The sequence below is a fragment of the Struthio camelus genome, chromosome 4 (assembly GCF_040807025.1).
Source record: "Struthio camelus isolate bStrCam1 chromosome 4, bStrCam1.hap1, whole genome shotgun sequence".
NCBI classification, from domain to species: Eukaryota; Metazoa; Chordata; class Aves; order Struthioniformes; family Struthionidae; genus Struthio; species Struthio camelus.
Genome location: NC_090945.1, coordinates 82,967,345 through 82,986,600, shown reverse-complemented (window position 1 = coordinate 82,986,600; position 19,256 = coordinate 82,967,345). Strand labels below are relative to the sequence as shown.

The window sequence follows — 19,256 nt, the reverse complement described above, 5'->3', positions numbered from 1 at the left end:
AGATGAAATACTTTTTTATGAAGCCTGATGGCAAGCAGTGTAAGTGGGAAATGATCTGAGAAGTCTTTTCTTAATGAAAGTGAATATAGTCCGTTAGCAACATAGTATCCATTGTGGGCTAATAGTCATTTGGGTGTTTTTTAGGATGCTACCTATAGATACTCCTGGGAGGTAGTCTGTTTGCTGTGTGGATTAAACCACTGCAGGTATTTGCTTGCTTTTGGAGCTATGAAGTATGAAGTTTCCCTGAAACTAGTGAGTAATACTTAGCAATGTTGCCGTTCACACAAAGAAATGAGTCTTCAGTATCTTAAATGTGGCTGCCTGTGTAGGATTTCCAGGGGTGTTAAATTGTTCAATGTGATGTGAAACCTTTGTTCTGCGTAACTTACCCCAGAAAATTCTCTCTGCCAAACAATGCATGTTAAAACACACAAGTAGTATTGGACCCCTATATCCTTTAGAGGTTATTTTATGTGTGAAGAAGTCCTAAGCAACACTAAACACCTTTTTAAAATAGCAATTAACTGCTGAGAGAACGATAAAGAAGTGATTTTTTTTCCTTCTAAAAATAGGATAGTAGTCATTTGGAACAAGCAATAATTGCACACATATATGCCATTCCACGACCCTCTAGACACTAGGATTTAAGACTACCACCGAATTGTAGACTTTTTTCAGAGTAGGCAATGTATGCTTTGAAGCGTTTACAAATAGATATCTGAAAAGAATTGTCAAGTGGAGCATCCTATACCTAGCAATTTCCTGTCTGTCATTACTCCTAGCCAGTAAGACATGCCCGCGTTTTCCTTGGTACTGTTGTAGTTATTTGGGAGAATGATACAATGCACTATTGTCAGTGGAAAATTCGTCTTTCAGTTATTTTATTATACAGCTAGAAATAACTATGACTTTTCAAAGAGTCTATTGCGTATATAGAGTCACTTTAAGGAATAGCTGTTTCTGTTGGTCTAGAAATTAAAAGCATATGTTGTTTTTTTTTGTATTTTTTAATGAATTGGCAGATGAAAGATTCTTGTACTGTGAATGAAAGCAGTGTCTTTGCTGCTGTATTATGGGCTAGAAATCATGAGGAGAGTGCATTAAAGAATAGGTGATGAGGATGTGATGAAAGAGATGGTGGTGGATTGCTTCCTATGGGATCTTGCTTTGCAGAATTATTACTCTTAGGTGTAATCTTTAAAGGTCTTTGCAAAAAGTTACAGAAATGATGGATTGTGGCTTCCTATTTCATTGTAGTACCTGTTCTTATAAACATGGGATTTTGTTAGCAGAATGCAATTTGCCCTTGCACCAGAAACGTTCTTATTTTATTTCTGATCACATTTATAGTGGAGGGAGAGCCTTAAATGATTGTAGGCATTTATGGCAGTAGTGAAGATGGCTAACAGTTTCGTGGTTTTTACTTCAACATATAATAGTGTGAGCATCTATTTTTATTGTTATCACGATATATTTAAGACTCTCTCTTCTTTTTTTTTTCCGATTCTGAGCCATGCAGTCTCAATAATTTTTATTTTCATGTTTTGTATTGGAATGCAATCAATTTAAGCTATTTTTACAGTTATTAAGTAAAAATCGGAAGAACTGAATGCATGCTTAAGTACATGAACAGTGTAGTACTTCTAATTGCAACATATATGTGATGGTAGGATTTAAGAACGATATTGCACTAATCGTTCTACCTTCCAAGCTGATCTTATCAGATATAAAGGATGAGATTCAGCTTACAGGCACCTAAATTTGGGTGTCTGTACACAGATACGTACAAGTGAGCCAAGGGCTTTGTTCAGTTGCCAGAAGATAGATGTCTAGCATCATTTTAAACGGCTAGTTTAAGTAGTCCAGCGTTCCTTTGAACGGAGGCTCCTGGCCTTAGTCTGGCACTCAGAAACCTGTGAATCTACCATGGGTCTTGTCCCATCTGCCAGCCCCATTTCCGTGCCCTGTATGCCCTAGAGAATATTAAGTGGCTAGACTCCTGTCTTTATCTAATCAACTGAGCCCAGTTGCTTAAGTTCCTATTATAACTGATGGAGGTCAGATCAATATTGTCAAGGGAGTCTAAAGAATGATTCAGATAACTAAATGTTATAATCTAATTTGGGATAAGCTAAATAACTCTGTAGACTCCTGTGGCTGCATTAACTAAATCTCCATTAACTAGAGTGGAAGATGAGATGCGTCATTTATGTATAGACAGCTCCTGTCCAGGCATCTGTCTGGAGACCTAATTTTACCTATTTGTGTACCAGGGCAGAGTGTGCTTTGGTATTTAACCTTTCCCTTGAAACCTAGGGACGGGTTTTCTTGAGTTTGTGGCGATGATAAGTGAAAAAATTATTACAAAAGATTTCACTTTGAAAGGTTTTAAAAAGCCTGAATGAGTTTCAAAGGTAGATGCCAAACTGCATAACTTGACCCTGTTGTTGTAAGTCTGATCAAGACGTGGCTAGACTCTCAGAGTGGTTCGAGTTTCAGCTTTGAGATGATTTGGCAAAGATGTTAGAAGGATGTTTTTAACAGCTTCTACCTCCATAAACCTTAAACCATTGCAGTCCTGTCACTTTAATTACTGTGAAATTTGATTGCACAGTAATGTTTTGGTTTTTTTACTTTCTGATGATATCTGGAAAAGGACAGATCATTTCTGGCTGATGATGGTTAATCATATGTGCATAGTCATTTCATACTTGTCAAGAGATGCAGAGAATATAAAACAGATTACATATTATCTTGTCATATTTCAGGATTATAGACTATGTGTTGCAGTGTATTGGCAGTGTTCCGAATAGTCAAGGTTTTCTATCTTTCTTTAGCTTAAAATTATTCCTTTTGAGTTATCTACTTCCATGATGTGGGTTCAAAGGGATGTTTCTTTTTGTATACAAGAACATTTCTATTTTTTGTTTTTTTAAGTTTTTTGTTTGTTTTTTTCTTTCATCCTCTTTTCCATTTTAGACATTTACACAGCAAAGTTCCAAATAAATTGATTGTGGTTTATGTTCTATATTACATTAAATTTTCACAGATACTCAGCATCAAATTGAGTGCAAAAGGTGATCGTACTCAGAGTGGAGTCCTTGTTCATGAAGTTTCACTAATCTTTTGGTATTGTGCCAGTGGATGGTATTCTAGTCATGAATCAAAAACTGGAAAGGGTCGAGGCAGGTATGTGAAATCCAAGATATGCTATGTGATAGTATAAGCTGGGCTTGCTTCCTACCATTCCACATGATGAGTGCTACAGGCAACACAAGGAGAAAAGGGGTTTTGACTTGCCTTTTTTTTTATTTTTTTTAAGCAAAGGAAATAGCATCCATCTCAACAATGTAGAAACTTCTGCCCTTTCGGATAGTATAAAAGAAAACCGTGGTCCTCCACCTACAGATCATCCACAGGTGTCCACCTCTTTCTACAGCTCTGTTTCCTTTGGCAGGTCAATATACTTTGTTACATGGGAAGAGAACATTTAACATACACATTACTGTTTCTCCCATTTACCTATCCAGTTTTTACAGATCCGTGACAAGCTAGTAAAGAGATAACAATGTCCTTATAGTTAGTTATATGCCGGGGATGAAATCTCTCCGTGTATTATCCAGAGTTTTACTGAAGTAAGTTAAAGCTGTTCTGCAATTCAGAAGATGAGACAGAAAGATGCCACAGGTCATCTTATTGTCTGGTGAAGCAGACACAAGGTCAGTGAAACAAAAATTCAGGATATGAGGTGGAGGTTATGATTTAAAACAAAAAAGCAGATATCCAGTTTCAGAATGTTGGCAGCCAAAGGAAAAATATGGAAAGAAATTTTGTAAAGGGGATAGAGAAGATTTCAACTGAGAAGGACAAAAATAATGCTGGCTTTGCATTTGTATTATTCTCTATGTTCTGAAAGTTTTAGGAAAAATGACAGAAACTATTCAGAGAACTGAGAAAAGAGATGTTTTTTGCTTTCCTCCCTCCTCCCCCCAAATAAATGCTGGTTTGTGCGGTTTCCTGAATGTGTTGAATTAGTTTCTTTTCAGTTATATTCTCTTCACAAATATTCAGATGTTCTGGGTCCATTTCTGGGGTTATTTAGGCAATTATTGTTGTAGCAGTTTTTCAATGGTTATTGCTACAGGAAAATTAGTCCCTAGGATCTTCACCAGTTCTATCAATAAATATGTATTTGTGTTGTATATTACAATGAAAGGCTGTAGTCATGACTGGAGTCTCACAGTATATTAGCACTCTACAAGAACATCTATGGAAATGAGATGTAAATTATTTCGTTATTATTTATCTATCTAGTAGTATATATTTAGTAATATATGTTAGTTTCATATGTCTTACCAGTAACTGTGTCAAAATATTTTCCCAACATGGCATTTATTATTTCCATGCTGAGCTCAACTTAACTTTAAAATCTTTGCTTTTTGGCAAGGGGTGGAGGGTGGGAGGAATCTCAGTCTGCTGGGTCATCTGATTTCATTCCAGCTCTCACAGAAAACTGGAGATTTTTTTCAAATTCTTATGTATGCAGGAAAAATCTCATAATTCATTCCAAAATAAAATTAAGTTTCTAGAGTTCTGTCCTGCAGAGAAGCACTAAATAAAGCTCCTTGGAAGCTCTTAATATAGTTGTTATCCATTTGTCTAAATGAAAAAGAATTATTGAGTGGATGGTTAGCTCTGATGGTGATGTAGTTTCCTGCTGGTTTGCTCTCCTGGATCCCTGGTGATTTGTATGGAGTCTGACAGGGAACAGAAATTCTAGAAACCTGTGAGTTCCAGCCCTTAAACTGCTGGATTAGGAGTATGTGGCCAAATTCCTATGACCCCGCTCTGGATACTCTTTCCGGGAAGCATCAGGCTGCTTCTGCATTGATGTCTGATTAGGGTGAGAAAGAAAGAAAACTAAGTCTTTAGAAAAACATGTTGAAAAATGGTTGGTTTGAATTCCCTCTGTCGTCATCAGTTTCTGTCCCAAACAGAGACAGATTCTGAATTTTGTGCAGCTGTCAAATACCATAGACAAATTTGCAGAGCAGTTGAGCAGTGAGTAAGACTTGACCATTAAAGACCTCTGTAATCACTGGAATTAATACAAGTCTCTATTTGAAAATACATTTTCTATTGGATTCAGACAAAAAGTTATCTTTTTAAAAGGCTAGGTTTGTCATCGAGTAAATCTTTGTTCTCATACCTTCCCTGTCCTCCCACCCCAGCTCCTGCTCCTGCTAGTGCTGGCATTGCAGGAGACCCTGGGCGTTGGTTTTATTGTAATTGGGTTTGGGGATGGAGAATACTTCTTCATAACCAAGTGAAATAAACAGTCCTTTATGAAATTCTTGTGTTACTACTGATGTTTTAATGTACAGACTTAGGATGCAGAGCATTGCAGGCTAGGCTTGCTTCTATTGATATTTTACTGATATTACCATATAGAGTAGTGTTGGTTAGTATTTGTTTTTTTTGATCTTCTCTAAAACTACTACCCGTTCCTGACTTTTGTTCACTGTGACTTAGGCACTATAGGTTCTCATTCTCATTTTCTACAAAGAAGAAAATGTCATACCTTGAAGATGCAAAACGTGCAAAGAGAGAGAGAGAAAACCCAGGTCTTCGGACACTATTTCCTCTTAGATATATTGGTAAAATTTGATTAACCCAGAGAAAAATTGTAATGCTGCAATACCTGAAAACGAAGTGTAACGGACAGCTGAAGTTATTGTGCTTGGTAAAAACATGATAACAAATTAAAAATGATAAACTCTCAAGATACTGTCAGATTCTGTATTTAACGGCTCCATCTGAATACATATTTGATTTATTTTAAAAGAGAAAAGTAATAATTCCTGCATACATTTTGGTTGTGGTGCTGACTTGTGTAAGGTTAATCCAGGTGACAGCGAGCTGTAAATTACAGTTATGAGACAGTGAAATGCCTACATCTGTCCTGAGATGGAGGAGCAGGGCTGAGCGACAAGAGCTTGGCTGCTGAGCCTCAGGATCATCTGACTGAGGCACAAAAGGTGAGGCAGGACAATTTTTCAATTGGTACCATTGCCAGGTTCCTGTTTTTTGAAGAGTTTTTAGAAAAGACCAACTCTCTACTATATTTCAAGCTTGAGATGAGCTATTTTACCATTCACTTCACTTTTTTAGAGGATATGTGAGCAGGAGGTTTTTTTTCCTACCTTGGAAGAAACAAGTGGAAACGCAATAGTTATGACTGCAAGAGTAGGATATGTTCCCAAACGTGCAAGTATTTTACGATATGTCACAGCATTGCTTCTCAGTCACTTGAGGCTTCTTTGCATTTATCATCCCTCCTGGGTGGCTTGCTCACAGAGATCGTGTAATCTCTGTCACTAGAGGTTTTTAAAGAGTAGATGAGATGAATGTCAGGAACGATATAAGTACATCTGATCCAGTTTTGGAGAAGACATTAGACAAAGCAACAAGAGCCATAATTTCTTTCTTTTTTTTTTTTTTTTAGTGATTTTCAACCTCAGTTGCGCTCTCAGAGTTGATTCAGCAGGCAGAATGGTTTACTTTTTCTAAGGCGTTCCTGCTCTTGTGTTTTTCCTCTAGAACACCTTTCTAAGAGCAAGATTTTATTCTTTTTCTATTAGTCATTAACTTACAAATGGGGAAGACAACTCCCACCTCTCAAAAGCAGGTAAACTCCTCACTTCCTGAAATTTTGTGAATTAAAAATTATTCTATATCTCAACTTAAATAGACAAATACAAAAGGCTTACATTTTCTTAAAGTGTATGTGGGTATGTGTCAATATGAGCATGCACATATAATACATAGGAGGTATGAGAGAAGTGATGTACAAGGAAGGTGGAGGTCCTACAAAACTGATGAAGGATATCAATAGAATTGTATAAGTGTTTCTTCACACAATTTTAATCACATATGTGCAATATTAAAGTTGTTGACAATTTACAATTTCTGTCATCTCCTCTAGATTCCACTGGAAGGTATCAAAGTCGCTGTTTTACATTTTCCAGACTCTCTGGCCCATGTAAAAGTGTTAAAGATGATTCTTATGTATTTATTTTCAGTTATTTGGAGGTAGTTTGTAATGAAGACTGAAGACAATATAGCTTCAGAAAATTTTGACTATTGTATATACTAATAAATATAATTTTATTTATAAAGGTAATTTGTCATATGACCCAAATTTTGGGAAGTATTTGAACTAAGGAATGGCGATAATAACAGTTTTAAAGTGAAAACAGAAACCATTGTCTTCACACTTTTTTTTTTGTCCTGCTCAGGTCCCTGTTCAGCAGAGATGTTATACATGTGTTTAAAAGTAAGAGTCAGCTTAGTTTCAGTGCGATTTAGTCACAAGTTTAAGTATTTTGCCCAAGAAGTTGGTATTAGCAGTCCCGTTCCCCTCGGAGTCAGGAGAGCCAGCAGCTTCCAATTCATCCGTTCAGCCAGAGGTGTTGTGTCTTCCAGATCGCTCTTGACAGCTTTATCAAACATTCATCTAAGGAAAGAAGAGGTAATCCAGCGTTAGCTACCTCAACTGCTAAGAACTGTATTAAGAATAATTGTTTTTTGGTGTCTCTTGTCTTCTTTGTTAATCACTGATATTTCTAATAGCTCCTGAATTTATATCAGATCTCTGTTCTCTTGATTTCTCACTTATTTCTGTCCTTACCTTTTAAAAGTCTTTTTATGATGGATACCAGAAGTCTAATCAAAAAAAAACCCTGTTTTTCCCCACATAAATCCCAAACTGTTTCAGTATCATAAGGAATTAAATATTAAATAAGAATATTCTATAACTTTTCTTTGCTGCTTATCTTAGGAAGAAGGCGTGCTGAGTGGTTCAGGCATAAGCGTGGAAGTGAAGTGATTTGCCACTGATCATCTTCTAGGTTTTTACAGTGTTTAGTCTTCCTAGGCCTCTATTACTCCAACATGAACACTGAGATACTCACCTGTCATGTTAGACTTAATTCACTAAAATTTAAGTGCCTTGACATTTTCACACTAAAAAATTCCATGGAAATGTAGTAATATTGTCATATTTGTCTAATTGCTGTGTTTGGCTGTTGGAGGGTGTACTTAATGTCTGTCAGTTGAAAGGAATAGGATTTCTCTCAATTAATTTTCTTCCTCTTTACAGACTACCTAAATCTCCTCCATTCACTGCAACAATTGTACTGGCATTTTTGCTAGAATTAGGCAAATAATAAATTGTTCTGGTTTTGGCTATTGAACTGATGAGTGGGAGAAGAATGCCATGGGGCAGAATGAAATGGGGGGAAAAAAGACTGATGGGGAGGATTTTTTGCGATTTCATTTTGATGAAACCCAATTTTGATTTTTTTTTTTAAATTTGAGTTGTTTGGTTTTTTTGTTTCGTTTTTTTCAGACCAATCCAAACTGCGTTCCTATAGAAAGGAAATGTTAATTTCCTACCTAGTTTGGACAGAATGATTTATTAAAAATAAAGTATTATACAGCTTGGCATTTTATTTTCGGTGATTTTCATGTTTTAACTCATTTTACTTAGTTTTAATTAATTTTGGTTGTTTTAAAGGTATGTTCTCAAAGAGGTAATGGCTTCTGCATCAGTGCTTGTAATTTATGGAAAGCATTCTGATAATGGGTAATGTTTGTCGGATTTAGACTATCTGAACATAAAGTTACTTAAAGTTATTTATTCACCTGTAAAAAGGTCCTGTGTCAATCTTGGCTACATGGCATGATCCTTAACTTTCCTAACTTTTCTTTGTACTGAAGTTAGCATTTATAGGTCTCTAATTTGTTGTTTTTCCTTGTCTGTAGGTCACGATCAGTGTGCAAGAAATGTTAATGCATTTAGTAATGTCCCACTAGCAATATGATTTTTATCTCAAAGTACATCTGTCTTTGGGGAAGGAGTTTCAGTATTTTTACAGTCTATATTTACGTGGTTGTATACTGGATGCTTTTTGGATGCAAAGCAAAACATTCAGAATGTGTTTAATGTTATTAGAAATGCATCAAGATACGCATGGGCCTGCTGAAATTAGTGAGCTTTCAGAAACTCCGGTCAAAAATTTACATCTCCTCAAGTGTCCATAACAGCTATTCACTTAATGATTTTTTTTTAATACCTTCCTTGCAAAATATATGCAAATTCTGAAAATCAGGTAGAAAAACCTGAAGGCAGCAAAGGAAACATAAGCTGTAAATTTAACTATGCATGTTTGTTTCTCCCCGATACTGTTATTCTGCAGGCGAGCGTGAGAGGGAGCAGCTGTAAACAGGATGGGGCTCCATAAGAGCACAGCTCTATAACAGCAGTTTATTGTGGAGTGAATATGTGCCCCAGCTTAGGAAGCGTGGCTATATCGCTCCTCTTGAGCAGTGTCACAATCTGACGTCGAATAACGGCATTAAAATCACGATGTACATTAAAGTGATTTTAAGCAGTTTAGAGTAGGCTTTCTTGCTCCTCATCCCAAAACTGCAAGAATTGGAGCAGGAGGGAGGAGAGAGGAAGTGAGGTGAAACTCATCCTTAGACATTTTTCTAATACATGAGAACAGCATTTTGAAAGTCAGGGATAGAGTCAAAACTCTTTTTATATTAGTGCTGGGATTACTGCATTTAAGCTTCTAGCAGCAATCAAAACTACAAAGTTCTGTGCAATATCAGTGTGTGGAAGCCTCTGCTCTAAGTATACTGCATTGGTTTATGTTATTAATTTTTTACTTACACAGTGAAGGATTTTAAAAATGACTGTGAGATACTGTTTAGTGATGGAAGAATTCAGAATAATTTTGAGAAATATTATCTGAAATACTGATTTTAGATGCCCAGAAGAGGGCACACTTGCATACCAGAAGAGTCTTCTACATCCCTGAAGATCTGCATTCTGATGTTGTACAGCTGTAATCAAAGAAAATTTAATATTACACAAAATGAAGAGGTTTTTTATTAGTCACACAATCTTCAGAAAAAAAGCACTACATTCAGAAGGTTGTGTGGGGAAATATATGTATTTTTTAAATGAAATCAATGTTACGTGCATAAACTATCAAAGAGAAATCAGATGTTAAGTTCTGCTTGCATTGATACTTTGATTTCAGGGTGGAATTTGGCATGCAGGGAATAAGATCCTCTCTTCCCTCCCTCTCTTCCCTCCCTCCCTCTATTTTCAGATGTAGATGTATGTTCTCAAAAACATATATACTATATAATATAAGCTAATTTACAACTTACTTTCTGCAACAGTCAAAAACATATATACTATATAATATAAGCTAATTTACAACTTACTTTCTGCAACAGTCAAATATATGATGCAATGAAGTGCCATGTATCATTCCTCTTGTGTGGTAGGATTTGATATCGGACCTGTTAAATTATCTTTCAACTTGCTAAATACAGTAGAATTGTGAGGACAAATCATGTCCTGTGACACAGTAACTTATTTAGTTTAGAGTCATGTTCTCCAAGGCTGGGTATTATTTCAGACACTGGGAGCAGGTGATTTATTTTTTTTTACTTGAGAAATGAAAGAAAGAAAAAAGCATCTCCACCATAATCAGTTCCCTGGAATTTCCTTAGTGAAGTAACAAGAGGGGAAGAGGATTGATTCCTTTGTTTTAACATGGCTGGGCTGGAGGAATAAATAATTTCAAGTTTGATTTGTATTCTTGTTGTGATTTTAAATGTTAATCCAGTTTGCTTAACATTTGATAATGTTTGGAACTATGTCATGGAACTTATTTTTATAGCTATAGTTTTTTAAATACTTTAACATACATTTGGCTTCAATAGAATGTAATGAAATGTTCCTTATTTACCTGAGTTTAATGCTCAGTTTAATGCTTTGTAAAGGAAACTTCAGTTAAGTGTAGGATTCACCAGATTAATTAACTGGTACTTTGACCAATTCTTTCATTTATTAAGAAATTATTTAAAAAAAAAAAAAAAACTAGGAGACTGACAACCCAGATGGATGTATTACCATTTATTACAATGTTGAAATGTTTCTCAGACATTTGGTAAAGATTTAAGGCCACATGTGATTTAAGCTCTAATTTCCTTTTATTTTAAGAGAATTCTTCCAATTCATGCTGAAGGTTGGCTCATATCTTTAAGAGCGTGACTACATTTTTTACTTTATAATAAAATCTATGTATTTCAATTTGAAGTCAGAGATCCTCAATATATTGCTCTGCAGCTTTAAATAGACAGTGACTAAATCCTTTTTGACGTGATCTAGAATACCTTGGGGCATGATGTGTAGTAATGTAGTTACTATAAGGCTGTCAAATTCATTGCCAAATAGTATTTGAATCCTGGGATCAGATAAATTGGATTTTAATAGGGTTTTAAGGCTAAGCTGAGTAAGCAGATAAGGTAGAATTAACCAGAGACATATTAACGTAATGAAACCTTTGGTTCTTTTCAGCTATTGTATTAAAGACCATACAATCTTTTGCTGATAAAAGACGTCATGGTAGAGTAGAAAGAGATTGACAATGATAGGTTAGACGAACAGTGGTATCTAGCATAATCACATTATCGGAGCACTGGAAAACCAAGGAACCAAACAAAATTGCATTAGTTATATTTCATTATAGCATTTGGAAAGAAAACAAGCAAACAAAAGAACTCAAAACTGAGTTTTTCCAAAGTGGTGGGACCACTCAACCAGAGAATTTACTGAGGTGCCTGCGTGTTGTTTCTTTCTTTCTTTTTTTTTTTTTTTTTGTTTCTCATAGGACAGAAGAGAAGTTAACAACTGTGTGTTGTGAAATAATAGTAACATTTGCTTGTGTGTTTCTTCTCGTACGAATTATCTTACAGTGTTTTTGAGCTGCAGAATTTAATTTTCATTGGAGGAATGACCTTTTTTTCTAGTAACTTACTTTTTATCTTCTGTATAGCTACATTTAGATGCTTAAAATTGTAAAAAGGTACAAAATTCAAGAACTGGAACTCATTTGTTATTCCACTATTTTATCCTTAAATACATCTATGCTTAAGAGTAATACTTAAAAGCGAGCAGTGTGTTTAATGACTAAAGGCCTGGTAATGCAAACTTTAATGTAATTTATTACATAAATAAAACCAAAGATCTGTGTCATGAATAAGGTTAAGTATGCAAAAAGAGTAACCCTCAATTATTCTTTTACTTTTTAAATAAGCAGAGAAGAAAAGAAGAAAGAAAGAGAGAAAGACAGAGTGGTGGGATGATTTTTTTTTTTTTTTTATGTCAAATACATTTATTCATTACAAATTTTTTCCCATTCTTTGGAATAGGTAGGTGTGCACAAACCCTGATGCCGTCCTCTTGATTTCTCCATATAGGATGAGGACCATAAAGCCAAATTCCACAGGCTTCAGTGAATATTGGTTCATCACTACATGAATTATGGGAAAGCTCTGATTCAAAAATGAATATGAAATGGCTCACTTCCAGTGTGTAGATATTCCCATAGAAGGCAGTAAGGCTAACTCATAAGATTTAAAACTTAAGTGTATGCTTATATACTTTGCTGGATTTGGGCCTCAGCTTTTAGGGGAGCTTGTTGGTCCTCACGCGTTCTGCATGGTTAGCCACTGTATGGTTAAACAAATGTTCAATTTCAAGGATTTTGTCTATGCGAATTAGTATTAAAAGTCATGGAATCAAATGTTTAAAAAGCAAAACATGAAGCTGTTAATGTTTTGCAATTTCTTACCATGGTTTAACTGGTGAAATATGTTCTAAAACATAGAGGCAGCTTGATTTTTATTTTTATCTTTTTTTTTATTTGATCATACGCTACCAACGAACTGCTTTGTTTAAAGAAATCTGCACAGGCCTTAGATGAACAGAAGTGTCAAGATTGCTCTTCAGACTAATATTTTTCTCTTTTCAATGTAAATAAATAAATAAGTGAATGAATAAGTAAAAGGTATGCGTGATTGCTTGTATGTATGCCTAGACTTACAAAGAAAATCCAATTCCAACTATTTGTAGATGTACCAAACAATAAAACTTGAAGGCTCATTAGCTTGGAATGACCCAACTGTGTTTTATATATAGGGGTCATTTCTTTACTAATGAGCCGCTAAGCCAGATGGCTAACCCCACAGTAGTCTAACTGCATTAGTGTGATTTAGATTTTTAGGCAAATTGCTTCTCTTTTCTTTTTTACTAAAAGGAGCTAGTGGTACTGCTGAGCAACAGCTCCTTCTAGAACTGCGTGAAACAAAATATTTTATCTTAAAAGATAAATAGTCTGTACTTCATAGAGATTTATACCAATTTCTAATATATTTGCTAATTTGTAGTGATCAGAGTTTGTTAGATAATATCCACCTTGGAAAGTGTTTTGGAGAGAAAGTTATCTGAACTGTCTTTCTATTGGATTTAATTGATAATTAATCAAACCCATTCTTATTGCTTCAGATATAAGTGCATGTGAAAGTACTTAAATGTAAAATGTGAATGAGGAATGATTCTGCACAGATGATTCAGAGGAACATTAGTATTTGCTTTTCAGTGTCTATTTTGCTCTAGAATTCTTGAATGTCTTTATGGATTTAATATGTTTCAAGTGATTAGGATGAAGAATGGTTGCTCATTTGGGGCAGGATTCATGTCATCAGGAATCTTCTTCCACCATGTAAGTGAGGCACCTGGAAATTGCGGATTCCCTCTAGGCAGCTGAAAGCTATTGGTACCTTCCGTGAGCACTACATTTTAAGTGACCTGAATCATTTTTTGCGGATGTTTTTCTCTCATCATTGACTAAACAGGAAGTATGAGGTGAAAGTGGTCCTCAGTGTCAGATATGTCAAATCAAGGTCCACACAAGGAAAGGTTGGAAATAAAATGTACAAATACACATAGAGAAGAAGCTAAAGGGAAGAGAATTTAAAAGGAGGGTAGCTGATGAAGGACAAAATCAGCAAGGATCTTCTAGAGCTGGTTCTGAAAACGTATTTCAAACATAGTGTACAAGTGAGCACCTGCGGTCCTTTTGGCAATGCTGCGTTTGACTGCCGTTTTGATGTAGCAAATTGCTAGCTTCTGTTGTAGGAATAACTTCATATGACGATTTTTCATATCTTATGGGAGTTTATTACAGTGGTATTAGATAATTGTATATAGGTTGTTAGCACCGAAAGTTGCTTTTATCTTGAAAAGAAGGTGGCTATGTTTGAAGGAATAATAAGATAAAATGGGTCAGAATAAAGGGTTATCTAGCCAATATCTTACCTCTGATCATGGTCACGGGGGAATCACTAAAGAGGAGTGTAAGAACATAACAAACACATTGTGTCTGTGATTCTTTGCAAAGTTTATTATCTCAGCCTCCAGCAATTCATGGTTCAGAGAGTCTTTAAACCAAAGGTGATATTTTTTTCTTTAAAAATGAATAATTTAGGGTCCTTGCTTAAACAGTCTATAGAGCATTAAGATTTCTTAGAGATTTGCCCACATCTCTAGAATAACTAATATATGTCATTTCAACCCTATCTGTCTTTCCTTATTTTTCCTCCAGCTTTGAAGATATATAGTCTAAGATGTATTAGGAAGGGGAGGAGATGAGAGCCAGTAGATAGAGGAGAGATGTGAAACCTATTACAAATTGATAGTTCTGTTTGTAGGTATTTTAATGCATTATTAAAACAGATTTTGTAGACATCATCAACTTTAGCTGCAGTTTTTTACATTTCGATTACTGAAACAAAACTGAAGATGCTACGTTGTTACTTTAAATGGATTAAGTCTAACACATTGAGATTTGTGCATTTAATTTCCACCTGCTACTGCCCTGCTGCTATACCTGTCTCTCCATATCTCCAGTACTTCCATGGCTGTGTAGTTTCCTATTGTGGGAGCCCATCTGTCAAAATTAGGTGTGGAGATACAGAGAGGGAGAGCTGGAACTCTGGGGTCTTATTTTGTGCTTCCTAAGCAAGCCATGTTAAAAGGAAACCTGGCCAAAAATGCACAAGATAACTTTCTCCTGAAAAGAGGAAGAAAGCAATGTCAAAACACAGAAAAAGAAATGAATTTTAGGTGTGAAAGTGCAGGAAAATCTTAAGGCTGTTACGATTTACCAGTCATCATAAATCTCCTTTCTTCAAGAGCGAGGAGTACAGAGGTCATTTTCTGGCAATATTAGTGACAGTGAAAAAGAAAAGGTGTTTTTTCAGTCTTATCCTGATTTGAGTTTATATTTTTATGAGTTCACATTTCACAATGTATTAGGATATTTGTGTGTGTGTGTGTGTCGTATTTCTAGCTTATGCCCTTCTTTAACCAAAGCCAAAAGAAATCTCTCACTCAATATTAAATGTTAGGTAGAAAATTACTTTCAAGTCTGTCATTGCTTTTAAGATTTACTTATTTTTGAAGATGAAACTTCCAACTCTAGCATGTGAATCTAGTCTCCAAATCTTACCTTGATTTGTATTGTGGGAAGTGTAAGTAGTATTTTTCTCTTTACTTTTTGTTGCCAGACTAATAGAATAACGATAATGCAGCTGGTTTTTGTCAAACCATGTAATTAAATGACTATGAAAACCATAGAGCATTCAATTCAATGAAGAGTGGTTCTACTTTTACTGACACGTAAGCAAAATTGTAATAACAAAATGATAGAGCATCGTATGTTGTGTACATTTGTATTGTTAATAACAAATTTTAAATGGTAAACACTTTTTTTAAATTCATACTGAATCTTTTGTGAATTCAGTAGCACTGTAAATGTAATTTGCAGTTGTTTACAATTATACTTTAAATAGACCAAGTCTAAAGGGAGCCTGCCTATTTGATTTTTCAAATTTGCATCACTTAAAATCCAATCAAACCAACTGTTCAGATTTTTATTAGATATGAAATACACGAATAGGTTCATGGCCAAACTATGTAACAAATACATACCTTATTTTACAGCATAGAGTATCTAGCAAGTTACTGTAGCATGTGGTTAGACCTTCAGCCCACAGAGATTGTTTCCTGACTTTTGGAATTGTTACTATATTAAACCCTTCGATTTTCAGTAACCGATGTTTTATAGGCCAGCAGATTGCACTTGATTTTGTGAATTTGCTGTAGCATATTGAGTTTAACAGATTTATGCAGGAATGTAAAACAAAAATAATATAGCAGGCGCTTAGAATTTTAGAACACAAGGGCATTAAGCTTGCAGATGGCTGATACAGATAATGACGTTGGATAATTTAGCTATGGAAGGTAATCTGGTTTTGAGAGAATACATTAACATTTCGTCAATGCATGCACAGGTGTTTGGGTAGTGATCTGCATGGTCTCTTCGAAGGGAGTCCATGATGACTACGTTAAGTACAGCATTATAATCTCACTGACTACGCTTATTTAAAGAAGAGGATCTGTTCAGAACATGCCGAGATAAATTTAAATGACCCTCAGTACTACACTTCTTAAAAATCATTTCTCTCTATCTCTTACTTTGTTAATTTTTATCACGGAAGAAGAGGAGAAATGCATATATAGTACTTTGATTATAGTTGTTTGTTCATTACAGGATGTAGTTAAGGAGGAGAAAGAAAACACAGCAATTAAAAAAAGGTTTCTCTTGTTTTGTTGTCTGTTGTGTCAAAACATGGCCTCTATCTTTTCCAGTTTCCTGAGGAGCCACTCCAATCTTTTTACCATGGCAACATCTTTAAAATGTAGCAGACATAACATTGTTCTTGGAGAATTTGAGAGGAGCAATCAGACTGGTAACCTACTACTTCTCTTTAGATCCGCTGGCATGAGTTGTCTGAGTTGCAGTGTCTGCTTGGGTGGTATACGCTTTCCAGAACTGAGCTCTTTTACTCCTGTGCAATTTTCTCCCCTTGCACATGCATACGCACACACACAATCACAGTTCGTGTTTGCTTGTTTCACTTCAGTTTGAAATCAGTTCGTAAAAGTTATTTACTGCCAGTCTTACTGTTGTTAAATCATAAGCTTGGAAGACAGTAACTAATTTCTCCCACCTCTTCAATGAAATAGATTTCTTTCAAATCCATTCTGGTGAAGTTAACATAAATATGTATACTTTAAGGAGTATTCCTAATGTCGCTGAGTCAATGAGTATACAATTTGTATAATAAAGATTATCACATTTAAGTTTACCATTTTTTCAGGCAAATCTCAGATATTTTTTGACTTGGGAGTAAAGGCTGTGCTAGTTTGAATGTTTGGGAAGTTAAGGAGCGAACTAACTGTTTTCGGTGGTTTTGGGTGAGCGAACTGTGGTTCTTGAGCCATGCATCTCTTGCAAGCCTCAAATGTCTTCCAGGCTATATGATTAGGTCAGCAGCAGAGCTCAGCTAATCCAAATTTCCAGCTTTTGGCAGAAACAAGGCAGAGGGAGACAGCTGGGCTTTGATTTTCGGGGGAGCTATTCAGCTGCTCGTGCATAGGCTTGGATCGCTTTCATGACCACTCAAGCATTGGTTGAATCACTGATTAATTGTCATTACTGAACCGAAATGATGGAAAGAAAGGGAGGACAGCTTTTAATAATGCATAATATAGGGATTAAATTGAGGGAAACCTGCTATTTTCTGCATCTTTTTTCCTGTCTACATTAAAAAGATGGTAGCTACCAGATTTTCTGAAGGAAATGAACCCCTGGTAGAGCTGAATATGGAGAACTTCTGCTGAACAGTTGAAGTTTGTCAATAATTTAAGAATTTGAAAACTAGAAGATATAAGGAGAGGAAACCTTAATAGTTACCACTCACTGTTTTTATCAAATAAACCATAAGTATTATGAATGTCAGGAATATCCTAATGATCATATTGATTTTATAATGTTGTGGGTTTTTTTTGACTGTGGTATTGCTGTGGCAGTGACATTTCATTATACCCATTGGAACTGTAATAACTGAAGTGCAGCGCCAGCTGATGGAAATGAAATTACATCTATCTTCAGTAATAAAGAAGTGATGTCCACCAGAAATAGAATCTAAAACCGTTTTCCAGTTTTATAAGGTTCAATTACAACAAGCTATAAATAAAAAGTAGATATTTATTGTAGCCGTACTTCTTGTATATCAGCTAACAATCAGATAACCTAATTTCTATTCAGGTCTCAACAAAACGTTCTGACAACAAATGCATGTGCATGTACATTAATATATATAAAAAATAATGTAAAACCACACAATTTTGAAATTTGTATTCCTCTAAATATTTAGCAAAATTTCTTAATATCTTCACATTTGTAGTGAAAGACACAAAAAAGGCTTTGGTGTGGAAAGTATAAACCTGTCCCTTCTTTGATGCTTATACTATTACAGGAAACTTGGAGTTTTCACTCAGCTCTGTTCAAGACCTTGAGGTACTAAACATTTGAGCAACTTCAGGAATTACTTTGGATAAGGAAAATCATTCTGTTAATTTCAGTGAATGAGAATATGTATTAAAAAAAAAAAAAGGAAAAAGACCTGACTGCTCTCTGCAAACTTGCATTCATAGAGCTGAAATATTACTGCCTGGACAAATATCAAGATACTGAAAACAATCTACTACTTAAGTAATTAGGAATTCAGGTGTTCTCCTTTCATATATCATCTTGACTTTTACCATGTTATATTTTAGTATTTGGGGATATCTCTTCCTACATGAACAGATAGTAGGATCATATTTTCAGATCCCCATGCACATTTTCCCTTGCATGAGAGGCCCAGTAATGAGCAGGGAAGAAAGATAACTGGAAAAAAGGTGATGCTAGAAAGATAGGGAAATATAAAGAAGAATAGCAAATACATGTTAAATGGGCAGAAAAGATAACTAGCATTAGTGAGGGTCATAAACTTGATACAACAAACTCATTGCACATAACATGAAAGGTTTCGATCGGTTATAGAGTTCGTTAGCAGTAAGGACTGTAAAGAGGAACACAGTTGTTCATTATGTTGAGGGTATTATTTTTTAAGACTCAAAAATCTGCATTTAGTTTAGAACCCTCCAGTAAACTAGAGAGCTCATGCTTTTGTCAGGAAGTGCTATTTCCCACTGTAACTGTCATGATAGTGAGAAATACAGATGATAGAGGTATGTGAGAAGAATACAGTGACTTTTTTAAAGCTCAAGCTCGAGGTAGCAGCTTGATATTAACATACGTTCTGATATATGTATCAGGATCTGATTCAGATCCTGATAGGCAGGACAGGCAAGGAGTGGGCAGAGACAGAGTTACTGAATGAAGCCTCTGAAAATGTTAAGCTTAAGGACC

General features: G+C 35.4%; 1 protein-coding gene across 6 annotated transcripts in view; it reads left to right on the top strand.

Moving 5' to 3' along the window:
* Window positions 1-19,256, top strand: part of CTNNA2 (catenin alpha 2) — a 475,578-nt gene that overhangs the window by 135,609 nt on the left and 320,713 nt on the right. The window lies entirely within an intron of this gene.